General features: G+C 32.6%; 1 protein-coding gene across 2 annotated transcripts in view; it reads right to left on the bottom strand.

Moving 5' to 3' along the window:
• Positions 1-15,635, bottom strand: part of LOC148939181 (terminal nucleotidyltransferase 4B-like) — a 585,918-nt gene that overhangs the window by 87,692 nt on the left and 482,591 nt on the right. The gene's annotated exons all lie outside the window — the stretch shown is intronic.

The raw sequence follows: 15,635 nt of genomic DNA, 5'->3' as shown, positions 1-15,635 counted from the left end.
CACTGAAAAATTCCAACTCTTGCATTTCAATGAAAGAAATTCAAAATGAACTTTGAAAAATCAAGAAAATGTAACTTTTAAAAGGTAAACCACAACCATACACTACTGAAATATTCTAACTCTTGCATTTCAACGTAAGAAATTCAAAATGAACTTTGAAAAATCAAGAAAATGTAACTGTGACAAGGTAAACCACAACCAAACACTACTGAAATATTCCAACTCTTGCATTTCAAAGAAAAAAATTCAAAATGAAAGTTGAAAAATAAATAAAATTTAACTGTGACATGTTAAAAAAAACAAAAAAAAATATTAATTTGACAACATATTGCTTTAAAACTAAATAATTTAAAATTAACTTTGAAAAATCAAAAAAATGTAACTGTGACAAGGTAAACCATAAGCAAACACTGGTGAAATATTCCAACTATTAAATTTCAGTAAAAGGAAATCAAAATAAGCTTTGAAAAATCAATAAAATGTAACATATAAATTGTAAACAACAACAAAAAACTAATTAAATAATAAAACTCTTTAAATTAAAGTGAATACGTAAAACTTGAAAAATTATAATGATATAAATTTTAAATTTGACACGGAAAACCACAATAAATCACAACTGAAATATTCCAACTCTTGCATTTCAACGAAAGAAATTCAAAATGAACTTGGAAAAATCTATAAAATTTAATTTTTAAAATTTAAAAAAACCAATTCATCTAAATATTTTTAAATTAAAGTTATAAAATAATTATTATAAAATATTTTTTAAAATAATAAACATTTATTAGTCAATTTTTATAGTATATACACAACATCCAAATAGAGATATAGACAATCTAATAATTTTCTATGTATTAAATTAAGAATAAACTTTGAAGAATCAGGAAAATGTAACTGTGACAAGGTAAACCACAACCAAACACTACTGAAATATTCCAACTCTTGCATTTCAGCGAAAGAAATTCAAAATGAACTTTGAAAAATCGAGAAAATGTAACTGTGACAAGGTAAACCATAACCAAACACTACTGAAATATTCCAACTCTTGCATTTCAACGAAAGAAATTCAAAATGAACTTTGAAAAATCAAGAAAATGTAACTGTGACAAGGTAAACCACAACCAAACACTACTGAAATATTCCAACTCTTGCATTTCAGCGAAAGAAATTCAAAATGAACTTTGAAAAATCAAGAAAATGTAACTGTGACAAGGTAAACCACAACCAAACACTACTTAAATATTCCATCTCTTGCATTTCAATGAAAAAAATTCAAAATGGACTTTGAAAAATCAAGAAAATGTAACTGTGACAAGGTAAACCACAATCAAACACTACTGAAATATTCCAACTCTTGCATTTCAATGAAAGAAATTCAAAATGAACTTTGAAAAATCAAGAAAATGTAACTGTGACAATGTAAAGCCCCTTAAAGCTCTTTTAAAAGATACAAAAACTACTGATTTAACACAAAAATTTCGTTTTTAATGACCACCAAGTAAAGTAAAACCACACGTAATTAGGCAACTGAGTCTCTAAATCACAGTAATTCTCTTTTAAAATATACTAAAAATTAACAGAAATGAAATAAAAAAAAAAAGTAATCAGTCAACTGAGTCTCTCAACCCCCTTAAAGCTCTTTTAAAAGATACAAAAACTACTTATTTAACACAAAAATTTCGTTTTTAATGACCACCAAGTAAAGAAAAACCACATGTAATCCGGCAACTGAGTCTCTCAATCCCCGTAAAGCTCTTTTAAAAGATACAAAAACTACTTATTTAACAAAAAAATTTCGATTTTAATGACCACCAAGTAAAGGAAAACCAAACGGAATCAGTCAACTGAGTCTCTCAATCCCTGTAAGGCTAATTTAAAAGATACAACAACTGCCCAACAACTAAAGAAAAAACTACACGGAATCAGGCAACTGAGTCTCTCAAACCCACTAAAGCTCTTTTAAAAGATACAAAAACTACTTATTTAACAAAAAAATTTCATTTTTAATGACCATCAAGTAAAGTAAAAACACATGGAATTAGGCAACTGAGTCTCTCAATCCCCGTAAAGCTCTTTTAAAAGATACAAAAACTACTTATTTAACACAAAAATTTTCGTTTTTAATGACCACCAAGTGAAGAAAAACCACACAGAATCAGGCAACTGAGTCTCTCAAACCCCTTAAAGCTCTTTTAAAAGATACAACAAATGACCACCAAGTAAAGAAAAAACTACAAGGAATCAGGCAACTGAGTCTCTCAAACCCTGTAAAGCTCTTTTAAAAGATACAACAAATGACCACCAAGTAAAGAAAAAACTACACGGAATCAGGCAACTGAGTCTCTCAAACCCTGTAAAGCTCTTTTAAAAGATACAAAAACTACTGATTTAACACAAAAATTTAATTTTTAATGACCACCAAGTGAAGAAAAACCACACGGAATCAGGCAACTGAGTCTCTCATACCCCTTAAAGCTCTTTTAAAAGATACAAACACTACTTATTTAACACAAAATTTCGTTTTTAATGAACACTAAGTAAAGAAAAACTACACGGAATTAGGCAACTGAGTCTCTCAAACCCCTTAAAGCTCTTTTAAAAGATACAAAAACTACTTATTTAACACAAAAATTTAGTTTTTAATGACCACCAAGTAAAGAAAAATCACACGGAATTAGGCAACTGAGTCTCTCAATCCCCGTAAAGCTCTTTTTAAAACTGTGACAAGCTAAACCACGACAAAGCACTACTCTCGTAGAACTCAATCCCCATTTAACTCAACCCCCGTGCGACTGACCCCCCTTGTAACTGAACCCCTGTATAACCGAAACCCCCGTGTAACTGTACCCCCTTTAACTGAACTCTAATGCAACTCAACCCTCAATGCAACCCATCTCCCTCTAAACACTTTTCATTCATTTTCTCGTACTCTCGTTGAACTCAATCCCCATTTAACTCAACCCCCGTGCAACTGAACCCCCTTGTAACTGAACCCTTGTATAACCACCACACGGAATCAGACAACTGATTCTCTCAAACCCCTTAAAGCTTTTTTAAAAGATAAAAAAACTACTTATTTAACACAAAAATTTCGTTTTAAATGAGCACGACGAGAAGAAAAATAACATGGAACCAGGCACTTGAGTCTCTCCATCCCCTTAAATCTCATTTAAGAGATACAGAAACTCCTGATATAACAAAAATACTTCTTTTTTAATGACCACCAAGTAGACAAACACCATACGGAATTAGGCCATTGAGTCTCTCAAACCCTGTAAAGCTCTTTTAAAAGATACAAAAACTACTTATTTAACACAAAAATTTCATTTTTAATGACCACCAAGTTAAGAAAAATCACACGGAATCAGGCAATTGAGTCTCTCAATCCCCTTAAAGCTCTTTTAAAAGATACAAAAACTACTTATTTAACACAAAAATTTCGTTTTTAATGACCACCAAGTAATGAAAAATCACACGGAATTAGGCAACTGAGTCTCTCAATCCCCGTAAAGCTCTTTTAAAAGTGTGACAAGCTAAACCACGACAAAGCACTACTCTCGTGGAACTCAATCCCCATTTAACTCAACCCCCGTGCCCCTGAGCCCCCTGGGAGCGGAACCCCTGTAGAACCGAAACCCCCGGGTAACTGTACCCCCGTTAACTGAACTCTCATGCAACTCAACCCACCATGCAACCCATCTCTCTCAAAACACTTTTCAGCCATTTCTTTTTAAATTGACAATACTTTTCAAACATTACTTTTGTATTATACAGACCGCTTCGACGAGGTAAATCTAGGTCAAGTCACAATGTTATTCCATCGTTACTTTTCACTTAAGCTATTGAATACTTTCTAGCAATGTCTCTTGTAAGCGTCAAATCTATTAAGTATCTGAGCTTATTCTTTGTATTGCTGATGCAAGCATCCCATTCTTTAATTACCCTTGAGGCATTCTTAACCATCGCAATACCTTTACGCAAATATCTTTTCGCAAAAAATTCGCAAATCTCGCAAACTAAAGAAGTAATTACCCTTTTCAAAAAACATTAGTCCTTCTATTAATGAACCCATGAAACGAAACCAGTCTTATAGCATCACACAATCTTTACTAATATGAATTGTAAAAAAAAAACTATTCCTTTTATTCAAATCCTAATCACCAATCAAGTTATACTCGTTCCTCTTTGAAAGAGTGTAATGACCTCTAGAATAGAATACCTATCAGAAAAACCTGTTTGGTACAGGGGCCCCAGCAAATTCATTAGAAGGACTATACTGTTGCTCCTTACTTTTAGTTGAAAAACTGTTTTTTTTATTTAATTTCTGATTTTTTTTTTTTCAAATAATGCCCAGGAAATCTGGCCCCCTGTATGGAAAATTCCTTCTCCCCACATAAAAACGCTCTGCAGAAGGTTCTTCCCACGTAAAATACCCCTCTCCCCCTCCAGAAAAATTACCCACAGACAATTCCATCCTAGCTGAAAATTCCCTACCGCAAAATTGTCCAGAGACGACCAGAGATAAACTAAATCACAATTCATATTTAAAACGAACAGAAATCACTCTCAATGAATGAAAAGACTCAGAACGAACATGAAATAAAATGATTAATCAAACCAAACTTCGAAGGAACATACGAACAAAGAGGAGTAAGATTAAAGATTAAAGATTAAGATTAAACTACGACAAAGAGGAGTAAGATTAACGCCTTAATCCAGTAAGATTAAGGCTTAGCTATTCATGAGCTATTGCAGGTATGCAATTCTTGGATGCACAGAGTATCTTTTGATTTAGGACAAAATCCCTCCCAAATCCCCTGAAAGTTCCATCTTAATACCCTTAGCCTTTTGAAGCTTGAGGATGAAACATGCTCCCCTTTTCCACTAATAAAACCTATATGTAAACACAAGAATGATCCGAGTAATTTACAGCCCTTGACCTAAGGGCTGTGCGGGGTCATGTCATCTCAAGAGGCATAATTGTTCGACCTTTTGACTATATTTACCAAAACGGCTGTCCAAGACCTTGACGGTGTTGAGGAAGGAAAGGAAGGGCGCGGGAGAGGGGTTGGTTGTCCTTCAATCACTTTTGACTCTTAAAATGGGTACTAAACTCTAAATTTTCAGTCGAATGAGCCCTTTCCAATGTTTCTAAGACAACTCCCTCCATACGAAGTAGCCTGAAAATAAACAATACATGGAAGATACTTCACTGCTTACTGGCGCAGCGTATATGATGTACCGGGGTACATAAGCAGCCGAGTCGGGATTTTTTTTCCTAAAGTCGGAATAGCAGCTTACTCATTTCGATACCCAAGAATTTTAATTGTATCGGAAATTGGGGACGTTGACGGCTTGGGGGCGTTGAAGAAAATCGATAAAATACATTCTAAAACATGACAAGACATCTACATAGAAAGGATACTGGTGAAGTGATTACTTGGCGAAACCGTTATGCTTGGAAAATATAAGTAAATACTATAGATAGAAGAATGCTGTACTACCTATTCCCTCCAAGAAGCAACATATAAAGTCAAAAGATAATTTTTTTTAGACATCTATGGTTGTAATAGCAAGGAAAGAGTAGGTAAAAATCGCCCAGAGGCTCCGCCCCTTGGAATCAAATTAAAAAAAAAATTTAAGAGCAGAAAAGTCATTTGATAGATGGAATTTCCAAGGAGCTTCCGGGGAATTACTATCATACCCTTTTTCATTTATTGGATTCCAATGTACATCGGAATTTGCATGGCGTTGTCTTAACTTTAGATGCCTTGTTGCCCCATATTTATGAATCAAGTACCCTAATTTTATATCCTGAAGTGCACTAGCATGAATGCCGAAGATTCAATTTTTGCAAGGACCTTCCCCAGTCGCATCAATTAGAGTTATAGAGGAGGTACTTGTCCCCATAAATTTTTTGGTCCCTTCTTCTTGATTTTCAAAAATACCTATTTTTTGGTGCGAAAAAATGACTTTTCTTGTATTTACATTGAAAAAGTTGAAAAAAATTCTCTCCGCTAGGTTATGAAGATTACCCCCCTCCCATTGTTTCTGTGAATTGACATTATTGACCTCACCCTTTTCCAAACTCGACATCCTCATTCTTTAATTTTATTTTCTTCCTTCTCCCTTGTTTTTGTACTAATGTTATACTGATTGATGTTCTATAGGACAATTCATTCAGGTTTTCAGCCAAGAAACAGTTATTTTTGCAAAAAACGCTGTGACTCGAAAACTTAAGCCTTATAAGCCATTTTATTGGCTTAAAAGTTCATACAAAAGAACCAATAAGGTCTCGAGTTGCCTTTACTGGCTTAAATTTAATGTAGCAACAATGGATAAGCAGAAAATGGGCTAGGCTGGTGGGCTTCATTGGCTTCCCTTTCTGAAATATGCTTAAGGAAAAACATGATTGGCTTAGGAAAATGCGTCACAAAAATAAACCAATAGAATTAAAGCATACTTTTAGTACAAAAGCATGGGACAGTAAACTCTCTTGTTTATTTTGTTAATAGCTTGACGAACTAAGCTCTCTTTGGGGTAATTTATTGTTTCATTTGCTAGAATAATTTGTATATATATTCATTTATGTCTCTAATTTGCATATTTTCTCATAATTTGCCGATCTTGGACTTTTATCTTGTTAATATGGATTCCGAAATGAACTAACTGACTGTTTAGTCAAACAGTTCGTGGTAACGAACTGTAAGTAAAGAACGAACCGGCTCAATAGAAACCGAAACTCTAAAAAACGGAATTTTGATACCAATAGATATATCAAACGAATCAGATTTTTACGTAGATAATTTCGGAGACCACACTGCCTTTCGCTGACTTCACGCTGATTTCTTCAGATTTTTACGCTGACTTCAGATATATAAGTTTATAAAAGTTTAGTTTTACCGTCAAAAGTTACGACCCTGAGAAAATTTGCCCTATTTTCGAAAAAAAGCACCCCTTAAATCAGGTTAAGCGCATCAGAGAACCCTACTTCAAGCTCCTTTCTGCAAAAATGTGAAATTTTGTATTTTTTCTTCTTTTTTTCCAGGGGTGATCGTATCGACCCAGTGGTCCTAGAATATCGCGAGAGGGCTCATTCGAATGGAAATACGTGGAAGGATCTTTCCATAGAGGAATTTTTCATGGGGGAAGGGAATTTTCCATGAATAGGGAGGGGGCGGATTTCCCAGCATTATTTAAAAACCGGTCAAAAATTAAATAAAAAAACGAGCTTTTTTCAAATGAAAGTAAGGAGCAACATTAAAACTTAAGACGAACAGAAATTATTACGTATATGAGGGGTCCTCCCCCTCGTCAATACCTCGCACTTTACGCTAAAGTTTTTTAGTACTTTCAAAAGAACTATTTATTCTAAGGAAACGGCCTTTGTGATTCAGGGGTCATTCTTAAGAATTAGAACAAAATTCAAACTTTAGCGTAAAGAGAGAGGCATTGGCGACAGGGACGGATCCAGGATTTTTTTTAGAGAGGGGGGGGGCAAAATAGGTTGATCCGATAAACTTGCGTTAGGAATTCGTTTGCGCCCCCTCCCCCCTGGATCCTCCACTTATTGACGAGGGGGCGAACCCTCTCATATACGTAATAATTTCTGTTCGTTTTAAGTTTCGATGTTGCGCCTTACTTTCAGTTGAAAAAACTTGTTTTTTTATTTAATTCTAAGCTTGAAATTTCTTGAATTATTTTTTGAATTTTAAAAATTAAAACAATTGCTTAGATCTATATCTTTATATATTTTTTTTAGGACTAGGCAATTCGTAAGTATATTTCCTGGCAAATCACTGAGCTGTGTATTTATTGATTTATTTGAAATATTAAATAAAAAAAAAGGTTTTTTTAACTGACAGTAAGGAACGACGTAAAAACTTAAAACGAACAGAAATTATTCCGTATATGAAAGGGGCTGTCCCCTCCTCAACGCCTCACTCTTTACGCTAAAGTTTTTATTGTTTAAAAAAATAGAGTTGTGAGAAAGTCAAACTTTAGCGTAAAGAGCGAGGCGTTGAGGAGGGGACCGCCCCTTTCATATACGGAATAATTTCATTTCTTTTTAAGTTTTAACGTCGGTCCTTACTTTCAGTTAAAAAAAAACTTGTATTTTATTTAATTTTTCAACGTTTTTGAATTAATACAGGTTTTGATTTTGGCTCACCGTACATGAATAATTAAAACAAAATTTGCATATTAATTTTACTTTTATTTGGTTAAATGGCTTTTTTGAAACTTGTTTAATTTCATTTACGAACTTTTTTATTAGTAATAAATATACGTAACTTACGAATTAACTTACGTAACGATATTCTATATGCATATATTTTTAATACATATATTAGGGGGTTCGACCCCTAGTCAATACCTTGCTCTTTATGTGAAATTTCGAAATTTGTTAAAATTCTATAAAAACGACCCCTTAATCACAATGGCCGTTATTTAGAATAAATAACTCTAATTAAAGAAGTAAAAAATCTTTGGCTTAAAGAGTGAGGCGTTGACCTGGGGGTGAACCCAATCATATATGTAATATTTTCTGTAAATAATTACTGTTGTAAGTTTTGATGCCCTTTCTAGTAATTTAAATTATAGAAATAATCCGATTATAACATAAGTTCTCAAAAACGATAGGACGAATGATTTTAATTATAATATAATACTTGAGAATTTTGACATGGATCGTAATTGGACATCTGTGTGGAAGTGTGATTAATTTCTATCCTTTGTAAATCCAACTTAAGAACATATTATAAAAAGTCATTTAGAAAAAATAAAGCAAATGGATCTTCAGAATATAGTGCAAATTGTGACTAAATTCCGTCTTTATAATCATCTAAATCCATCGAATGTGCTTAGTGGGTTAAATAATGATTTAGAATTATTAATCGGTAATTGGTGCAAACAGGAGAAAATTGATAATAATAGTTTTTAGAATTGGAAAAATTTAATTATTAATAGGGTTAGGAATAAGATATATAATATGCAAAATAATAATATCGACAAAATCGTAATAATGAGGTAATTTTTTATAATGCTAAGATAAAACAAGCGATTGCTAATATAAAGAAGGATTTTGTAATTGTACCTATTGATAAAGCGAATAATAATTTTGCAATAATTTGTCAGAAGCTATATTGTGATGTTTTAATAAAAGAGCTTAGTACAACAAATACATATAAAAGGGTTCAACATGTTAATAATTGTCTATTGAATGGAATAAAGGATATACTTTTAAAAAATTTAATATTAATGTTAATGAGAATAAAAAAATTTCCTTTTTTATATTGGACGGCAAAATTTCCTAAAAATCACCGAAACCACGCTTTTTTCCGGATGCAGCAAGATGCCTTACCAGAGTTGCGGCGACTGACCTTCCATGTATTTTAGGAGAAATTAAAAATAAATTTAAGTCTTATTGCTCGGGAATTAAAAAATTCCAAAGTTTAACCCATATTGGAGTGTTAATAACTCATTGCATGTAATAGATTCTCTGGCTTTAGTTTCAAACAGTTCGTGGTAACGAACTGTAAGTAAGGAGCGACCCGGCTCAATGGTAACCGAAACTCTAGAAAACGGGTTTTTGATACCAATAGATATATCAAAAGAATCAGATTTAAATGCTGATCTCAAATATATAACTTTCATCAAGTTTAGTGCTACTCATCAAAAGTTAAGCACATGAGAAAATTTGGCTGATTTTTAAAAAAAGGGGTAAAGACACTCTAAAAGTTATAGAACCTTAATGAAAATCCCACCATCATATTCAGCGTATCATAGAACCTTATTGTAGAAGTTTCAAACTCGTATCTACAAAAATGTGGAATTTTGCATTTTTTGCCAGAAGAAAGATCACAGATGCGGGTTATTTGTTTGTTTGTTTTTTTTCCCCAGGGGTGATCGTATTGATCCAGTTGTCCTATAATATCGAGGGTGGGATCATTCGAACGGACATTAAAAGTTCTAGTTTTCTTTTTAAGTGACAAAAAAAAATGGAGGTCAACTGGGCCCCCTCCCACGCTTATTTTTTTCCAAAAATCACCCGATCAAAATTTTGAGATGGCCATTTTGTTCAGTATGGTTGAAAATATGATAAATATGTCTTTTAGGATGACTTAATCCCCCGAAGTACCCAGAGGGAGGGCTAAAAGTTATGAACTTTGCCCAATGTTAACATATAGTATTGGTTATTCGGAAGTATACAGAAGTTTTCAGGAGGTTTTTTTCTGGTAGTGGGTGGGAAGGGTGGGTCAGGGGTTATGTTGGAGGATCTGTTCATGAAGGAAGTTTTCATGGGGGAAGGGAAATTGCCATGAAGGGGGCACCGGACTTGCCAGCATTATTTATTGGTTATTTGGACGTATACAACCATTTTCAGGAAGGATTTTGTATAGATGGGGGGCTAGAGGAGGGAGTAACTCTGGAGAATATGACTTTAGAGGCTGTTTCGGGGTGGTAAGGGACCGTTCTCTAAAGGGGGTTCCGAATTTCTAAGCTTTATTTAAAAAACGATCAGAAATTAAATAAAAAAATCAAGTTTTTTCAACTGAAATGTAAGAAGGAATAATAGAACTTAAAACGAACAGAAATTATAACGTATGTGAGGGGGTTCTCCCCCAAGTCAATACCTCGCTCTTTACGCTACAGTTTTTTTTAGTGCTTTCAAAAGATCTATCTATTCTAATTCAACGGCATGTTTGTTTCCGGTTTTTTTTAATAAGAAATTTTTTTAAATTTTAACTTAAAAAGCATCTTTTTTAATACGTGGACAAGCCCATCATATACGTAATAGAAAATACGTAATAAAAAAAAAACATAAAAAAACAAGCGATACGGCTCAATAGTAATCGAAACTTTAAAAAACGGAATTTTGATGTTAATAAATATATCAAAAGAATGGGCTTATAATGATGATTCTAGATACATAAATTTTATTAGGTTTAGTATTACTCATCAAAGGCTACGGGCCTGAGAAAATTTACTCGATTTTTTAAAGAGGGGGAAACATCCCCTACAACTGAAAGGATTTTAATGAAAATCACACCGTCAGATTCAGCGTATCAGAAAACCCTATTACATAGGTTTCAAGCTCATATCTGCAAAAATCTGCAACTTTGTATTTTTTGCCAGAAGAAAAATACACGAATATAGAAGTTAGTTACGTAAGTTAATTTGTAAAGAGATCCATTTAGGAAAAGAAAAGTAAAATTTTTATGCAAATAAAAGCTGCATTAACTAAAAAACGATCAGAAATTAAATAAAAAAAAACAAGTTTTTTAAACTGAAAGTAAGGAGCGACATTAAAACTTAAAACGAACAGAAATTATTCCTTATATGAAAGGGGCTGTCCCCTCCTCAACGCCTCGCTCTTTACGCTAAAGTTTGACTCTGTCTCACAACTTTATTTTTAAAAACAATAAATAAAATTAAAATAAAAAAAAAACAAGTTTTTTAAACTGAAAGTAAGGAGCGACATTAAAACTTAAAACTACCATAAATTATTCTGTTTTTTAAAGTAACGGTTCCCACAAACCCTCATCTATATTTACTCTTATTTTTTTTATTTTTTTAAAAAATAATGTGTTGAGCATTAGTATATCTTGAGCTAACAGCGCAAGGCGTTGAGGAGGGGACAGTCTCTTTTATATACGGAATAATTTCTGTTTGTTTTAAGTTTGAATGTTACTCCTTACTTTCAGTTTAAAAAACTTGTTTTTTTTTATTTAATCAGTCAAAAGAGTGGACTCATTTGATTTCACTACATTATGTACAAATCTACCGATTAATTTAGTATTTGTAAATTTAAAAAAGATTATTAAGAAGGCTTTTGTTTTGTCTGATTTCGCTTTTTGTAAATTTCATAAGTATAACAAGAAGCGAAAATTGACTAATTACTTTAAAAGTACCACTAGTTCGAAATTTTATAGCTTAGATATGATTTATGATCTATTAGAATTTGTTCTTTTTAATACTTTTATAAAATTTAATGGTAATATATATAATCAAAGTATTGGAATTCCTATGGGGGGTAATGCCAGTCCATTTATAGCAGAATTGTGTTTAAGCTATTTAGAATATGAATTTATGAACCCAATATATGAATATATTTTATTATATGAATATAATAAGAACCCAATATATGAATATATTTTATTATATTTTATTATTATATTTTATATATTTATATATATATATATATATATATATATATATATATATATATATATATATATATATATATATATATTATATGAATATATTTATGAACCCAAATATGAATAAAAAGAACCCAAGTAATATAAAATGTTTGCTTTCAAATAATAAAAGATATTTAGATGATCTTCTGGTGATAAATTGTGCAGATTTTTTATAGATTTCAAATAAGATATATCCACCAGAGTTAAAGCTGGAATCCAGCAATGAGAATGGCAATTATGACCATTTTCTTGATTTAAATATTAATGTTACGCCTAATAATGCAATAGTTTTTAAATACATAATAAAACAGATGATTTTAATATTGAAATAGTTTATTTCCCATTTCCTAAAAGTAATATACATTCGAATATAACATATTCATCGTATTTTTCCCAACTATTTAGATATGCGAGAATTTGTACTGATTACATCGATTTTAAAGATAGGAGTCAAATACTTAGCAATAAGCTAATCGTAAGAGGTTTTTCCGCCAATAAACTTGCTTGGCAATTTAAAAAGCTTTGTTTTCAATATAATCAACTTTTAAATAAGTATAATAAAAATTATCAAGATATTTTGAATGATATATTAGCTTGTGGGATGATTATTTTTTCTTTTCCCTTTATATTTTTGGATTTTAGGGTTTGTTTCGACAAATGCAGGTAATGAAAAAGGCAAGTTGTTTTAAAATCAGTTCGTAGAAATTGAGCGAATGAGGTAAACTGGCTGAAGGATATTCTTTCAGAGTTGGGATGTTGTTATTTTGATTTAGTGCTAGGTGAGTGATGGTTAAGGAAGCTTAAAAAATTTTTTGGGTATATTTTTATATTTTTGGGTATTGCTTTGTTTATAGATATTCCACAGGTGTCACTACATAGGGGTATGCCATATGGTTTTATGGCATGGTGCGCTCATTTTGCCTGGGTAATGAAATTTAAGCGCCGAAACCTATATAGGCAATAAGTTTTCATCTGAGGAGCCCTGATATGTGGTGATTACCCAGGGAATATTAAAATTTGGTAGACTTAAGGTGCTATGGCTTGGTTTTGAGACAGCGACTTATACTTATTAATGCTGATTTTGCTCTATGTTGGACTTGATTTTCAGATTATTGGGTTGAATATACTGTTTTTTCCTAGGTGATTGGATGGATGAGTAAGGTCTAGACCTTGTTCAAGTGCTCATTTATCTCAGTTACTAAATTAGAAGACAGTTTTTTGTTTTTTTTACCAAGTAATTACCTGTAATGCATTGTATGTTAACATTGGGTGAGGTTCATAACTTTCAGCCCTCCCCCCGGAGACTTCAGGGGATTAAATCATCCTAAAAGACATAGTTATCATATTTTCGACCATGCTGAACAAAATTACTATCTCAAAATTTTGATCGGGTGACTTTGGGAAAAAAATAAGCGTGGGAGGGGGCCTAGTTGCCCTCCATTTTTATTGATCACTTAAAAAGGGCACTAGAACCTTTAATTTCTGTTCCAATTGGTCCTCCCAAGATATTTTAGGACAACTGGGTTGATACGGTTATCCCTGGAAAAAACACAAACAAAAAAACACGCATCCGTGATCTTTCTTCTGGCACGAAATGCAAAATTCCACATTTTTATAGATAGGAGCTATAACATTTAGGGGGTGTTTCCCCTTTTTTCGAAAATCAGCCAAATTTTCTCAGGCGCGTAACTTTTGATGGGTAGGACTAAAGTTGATGAAACTTATATCTTTGAAATCAACATTAAAATCTGATTCTTTTGATGTATCTATGGTATCAAAATCCCGTTTTCAAGATTTTCGGTTACCATTGAGCCGGGTCGCTCCTTACTTACAGTTCACTACCACGAACTGTTTGATAGCAATGGTTCAAAGTTACCTGAATGTATTATACCTACTGAGCTCATACAATCACAAATTAGTTGTGCTACTCAATTCTTTTTTGATTTGGTTAATAAGACCCAAAATGAACATAAATTACAATGAATTATCACATCAAGCATAAAGGCAGTATATGCTGCTATAAATATGTGCTTCATGAAAAGTATGGGAATGATATGAGAAAAAATTTTAAAAATCGTAAAGACCGTTTTTGAGGGCAATCAAGCAAGCATCTGAAATATAGAAAAAATCTTCAAAGAAATTCTGAATTTGTAATTTATTGCCTTTTGGCACAATCAGGATAGGATACAAAAGTTATTTTGAGGGGACCAATATTTTGGGGTAGTTTCAAGTTAATTTATAGCCTTTTGGCACAATCAAAATAGGATACAAAAACTATTTGATGGGGTCAACATTTTGGTGGAGTTCTAAGTTAATTTATAGCCTTTAGCACCATCAGAATGGGATACAAAAATCTCTTTGAGGGGGCCATCATTTTTTTTAGGGGGGGGGGGGGTCCAAATTAATATATAGCATTTTGGCGCTATCATAATATTATACAAAACTTATTTTAAGGGGACCAACATTTTGGGGAGTCCTAAGTTAATTTATAGCCCTTTAGCACCCTCAGAATGGGACACAAAAATTACTTTGAGGGAGCCAAAATTTTGGGGGAGTTCCAAGTTAATTTATAGCATTTTGGCACCATCAGAATGGGATATAAAAATTACTTTGAGGGGTCCAACAATTTTGGAGAAGCTCCAAGTTAATTTATAGCATTTTGGCACCGTCATAATATGATACAAAACTTATTTTGAGGGGGTCAACGTTTTGGGGGAGTTCTAAGGTAATTTATAGCCTTTGGGCACCATCGGAATAGAATACAAAATTATTTTGAGGGGACCAACAATTTGGGGGAGTTCCAAATTAATTTATAGCATTTTGGCGCCATCATAATATGATACAAAACTTATTTTAAGGGGGCCAACATTTTGGGGAGTCCTAAGTTAATTTATAGCCTTTTAGCACCCTCAGAATGGGAAACAAAAATTACTTTGAGGGAGCCAAAATTTTGGGGGAGTTCCAAGTTAATTTATAGCATTTTGGCACCATCAGAATGGGATATAAAATTACTTAGAGGGGTCCAACATTTTTGGGGAAGCTCCAAGTTAATTTATAGCATTTTGGCACCGTCATAATATGATACAAAACTTATTTTGAGGGGGCCAACCTTTTGGAGGAGTTCTAAGTTAATTTATAGCCTTTAAGCACTATCAGAATAGGATACAAAATTAGTTTGAGGGGGCCAACATTTTAGGAGAGTTCCGAGTTAGGTAAAAATGTAAGAATGTGCATTAAATAGAGAAAATAACGATTTAAAGGAACAATATCTATATTTCCGGAATAAGAATGGGGCTAGTCCTAAGGACTCCCTTTGTGTATGTGGCTTAGTAAATTAGTGTCTATATAATATACCTAAAACTATTTTAAAATAAAAAAGAATGTGTATAATATTCATTAAAAAAGTGTCATCAGGAACGGAAATGTAAC

The sequence above is a fragment of the Artemia sp. Qi Xiang Cuo genome, chromosome 21 (assembly GCF_049724085.1).
Source record: "Artemia sp. Qi Xiang Cuo chromosome 21, ASM4972408v1, whole genome shotgun sequence".
NCBI classification, from domain to species: domain Eukaryota; kingdom Metazoa; phylum Arthropoda; class Branchiopoda; order Anostraca; family Artemiidae; genus Artemia; species Artemia sp. Qi Xiang Cuo.
Note: the sequence above shows the minus strand (reverse complement) of the source record. Positions and strands in the feature narration are given on the sequence as shown.